The sequence below is a fragment of the Erpetoichthys calabaricus genome, chromosome 2 (assembly GCF_900747795.2).
Source record: "Erpetoichthys calabaricus chromosome 2, fErpCal1.3, whole genome shotgun sequence".
Taxonomy (NCBI): Eukaryota; Metazoa; Chordata; class Cladistia; order Polypteriformes; family Polypteridae; genus Erpetoichthys; species Erpetoichthys calabaricus.
The window spans coordinates 86,291,388-86,295,854 of NC_041395.2; positions in this window are offsets into that span (position 1 = coordinate 86,291,388).

Genomic DNA, 4,467 nt, shown 5'->3' on the forward strand with positions numbered 1-4,467 from the left:
TGTTTGTGACTGTTTGAAAAAATAAAAAGTCATTCACAGAGGGATTTAGGATACAAAAAATATTTCTGCCAAAAATATGTAAGTGCAGGTCAGGGTATTTAGACAGAAGAGGTAGACAAAAACCTTGGAGCAGATCAAAACTGCATTGACATTAGTGTCAAATTATATTAAACTATCTGCTGTACCTGTCGAAAACAGGTAATAGAATAATCTCAAAATATGAGCATCTCTTGCCTTTCGTGCACCTTCAGTGCCTTTCCTCTGTGTTTGTGTTTGAACATCTCATTACCAGAGCTGCCTCTCTCAAGCACATTCCAATAAAGCCTGTTTCTCAGATTCTGTCATTATCTTTGTCACCACCTGGTCTGGTTTTGTATTTTCCATCATTGAAGGAGAATCTCTCAGCATGTTTTCTATGCCATTTGTCCTCCTTGTGTGTCTAACACTCAAACTCCCTTGTTCAATCACATTACCAAACCCAAGCTGACCAATCAGTTTGCAATGAGGGACTGGACACACAGACCTAAGTGTTTTATAATATAGTAGATATTGTTAAAAAACATTTAGTTGCTGGGCTTGTTGAAGGAAAAAGGAAATCTGTATTGGAGCATAAACAGAGACAGATGGAAAACTTGCTTCCTTCAATTTATGTTAATGAATCTGGTTGTTACTAGTACTTTTGTCCCTCCCTTAATTAAAGAATTTTAATGCACAACTTACTCTTATCTGTGATGCTGAGTTTTGATAGGAACTGAAAAATCGGATATCCAGATAATGCTTACAGACATATCTTACAAAACTGATAGATTTAAAGTGGGCGTCAAATGTTAAAATTCTAAATGGTGCAGTAAGGTGTGGCAGTGTGATTGACAGTTTGGTATATTCAGAAGACAAATGTCCCTCAAAATGATTTAAGTAGTATTCATGATTAAAGTTCTAAGAGATACAATAATAGAGAAAAAAGACACGAAGGATCATTGGAATGGCTGAAACTGACAGAATATATTAAAACATTGGAATATTTTTGTTAAGAACAGGCCATTCAGTCCAGCAAGGTTTGTCAATGTTATTCACATAAGTCCTTCATAATAAATGACAAAGTTGTGGTTTATAAATTACTACTATCTACCACACTGTGAGGAACACAATGTGTGAGAGGAAACATTCTAATGTTTGTGTGAAATTTACCCTTAGCAAGTTTCCATTGTAGTGTGCAGCTGGGGCCTTTGCCTGGCCGGGATGCCTCCACACTGGGAGGATCGGGGGAGCAAGCATGGCCAGAGCGTTACCTCCCCAGGGACGCTAGATGGCAACCCCCCTGGGTTGCAGCAGTGCCTCTGACTCCCGCAGGGCTTCATGCAAGTTGGAGTGTGGTGCAGCCCTGTTGGGATCCGCAGGCGCCACCAGGGGGTACTGCAGCAGGAGTTGCTGAGCCCTAATGGGCAGTTCTTCCGCCACACCCAGAAGTGCTGTTGGAAACAAGTAATCAAGCACCTGGAGCACTTCCGGGTGCCTTATAAAAGGAGCCAGCAGCCACTACTCGGAGAGCCAGAGTCGGGAGGAGGAGCGACAAAGTTTGACCCGAGGAGTAAAAGCCAGGGATTAATTGTTTGTGCATTGTGCTGTGCTTTGGACTGTGTTATACTTGTGGGGATGATGTTTCCCACAAGGGAAAAAGAAAAATAAATCTGGTGTGCCTTGAATTTGTGTCCCACGCTTGGCTGTGTTGTGTTAAGCTGGCGGTGCCAGCCTGGTGGACCACATCATCTATGTCATCGTGCTTATGTTGAAAAGTTTTTTAAAAATAACAGGTACAATACACTGTACTGCTCCTTAATAATTCTGAACATATCATGTCATCTGTTAATATCTGCTTGGATAAAGTGAAAAAGTTAATCTCCTTCAGTCTTTGCTCATAGCTCAAACCTCTGAGCCTGTTTGCACTTCTCTAGACTTTCTCTAGCAATTCTGTTTTTTATAATATGGAGATCAAAGCTGCATACAGTGTTCCTGATGAGATCTCACTAGTAGAGTGATGTAGCTTAAGCACAGCCTCCTTTACCTTGTACTTTATACATTGTGCTATGTAATCAACATCCTATTATCCTTCTTAATGGTTTCTGTACACTGCCTGGATGTACATAGTTTAGCGTCCCCTTTGACTCCCAGGTCCTTCTCATAAATCACACCTTTAGGTTTCAAACCTTCTATCATGTATTCAAATGTAACATTTTTACTTCAATATGTAATACCTTACATGTACTCATGTGAAATTTCTTTTTTCACAATTTTCCAAAGTATGTAATTAAAGTGTGTAAAAAATTTTGTAATGATTCAGCTGATTTTAGAATATCTGGAATTCCATCTAGTTCAGTATCATCTGCAAACTTAGATAGCTCATCATTGTTATTCTTATTAAGATCATTGCTATAACTTAAAAAGAGCAGCAACCAACACACTGATCTCAGAAGGAAACCAATGTTAACATCACCCAATTCTAAAAAAGGTTCTCACACCATAATCCTTTACTTTCTGTGTTTAAACTAATTTTGTGTTTTGAACTGAGAGTAATTTTAGTTTGAACAAAAACTTTATCAAATACTTCTTATAATGGAGGTAAATAATATTAAATGCATCTGTTATTGTTCGGCTGTATTAATTCCTAATAGAATTCCAGAACATTAATGAAACACGATCACCCATGTCTTAACACAAGGTGATTGTTCACTAGTATGCTTTTTCTTGCTAAGTGATGCCCAGCATTTTCTATAATAATTGCCTTCATTAATTTACCAATGGTATATGTTAAGCTTACTGGTCTATAGTTACTTGGATGAGCCTGATACCCCTTAATATATTCATTTTTATAACTTTTTCCAGGCTCACTAAATGATAGTTTTCAGGACTTGCTATCCATCCCAATACTATTCATCCTTAACCTTAATATCAGATTACCCCAATCCAGTCAGCACTCTTACCCTGTAAGCGTCCCTCCCAAGCTCCTCTGGGATGATCTATACACTAACATTAATACAGTTTCAAGTGAATGGTAACAACAAAAGAGGCTCACTCCATACATGGCACCAGAGACACTGGTGAACTTTCCCACCATAAACAAGCATATTACACTGAAAATGAAATCTTCATTAGCAAGTTCTTTGCATGTTAGGCCAATGCCTTTTTTTTACAGTAGTGAGAAACTAAGGTTATTGTGCACTTTTTACAAACAAACTGAGTCACTGACCCTAAAACAAGACACTGTTTATGATAGTTGAGGATAATTCATGGGCTGCTTCACATACAGACTACTGTGTGTGCAAGATCCAAAAGGATGTGCCAGATAATATTTTCACAAACAATATAACACTACACAGGCATCCTTAAGTCTCTCACAGTTCCCAGACTGAAAGTTAACTCACCCACTCAAACTCAGAATCTGAGAGCTCAATGTAGCTCAGGGAAAATGAAAAATGTTGCAAGCTCACAAACTTTTATCTTTTGGCTTACTAAACAGAAGGTTTCATACCTCTAAGTTGTAACAGTACTGAAATTATGAGAAAAAGCTACCATTTGGGACCTCCTAATGAAACAAATAATGATTAACATGCAGTCTTGCATAGATGAGGCTTAGTGATAGCAAATGATTTATGTATATTTTCTAAGTAAGATGAAGGGGACATAATTAAATGTTGAGGAACTCATTTAATAATAAAAGATGTTAGTGTCTAAATGAAAAGAACTAAACACAAGGTGGCCACCTCCATCACAATCAGATGAAATTGTGTCCTGATTAGGAGGTCCAGCTCCTTTGGTCTTAGGTCCATAAATGAAGGCCGCTTCCTATCGTCTGCCAGTTTATGTGCTGAGAGCCCCAGAAGAGATGGGACATCCCAAGATGGGGGAAAGTGACAACAGTTGGCTTTCTGGTGTTCTTCCAGGCTGCGAAGAAATGTTGATTAAAACATTAGCAACCGCACTCCCTAATAGTATGGAATGGTATTGCTTACCTTTGGGGATCTCAGACAGTGTCCCCTAAGCACTCACATCCAACTATATAGTGTACCCTCATGACTTTATGTGCATCTTGGCCCAGCTAAGGATATACTCCTTTCAAGTTCAATACAGAAGACCAGTGAAGTATGCTGACTTTTCAAATGTTATTGTTTAGCAAGATTTCCTTCAACAGTATATCCGCTGTTCTTCTTGTATAAATAGGAAAGCTTTGCCATTATGATGTTGAGTTGCCTACACTTTTAGAATGTTTAGCCTTTACACCTCCCATTATTGTGCACAGCTTGGTGAACAGTGTTTATGTTGTTAAGCATCAATCATTGCTTGCTTATGAGATTTCACATTCATATATGCAGAATTGGTATCTAATAAAAAATGAATAACTTAAGCAACTGCAGCCCAAGAAGACTGGAGTTGAATACCTCTAATGTAGAACTTTACCAATATTTGTACATG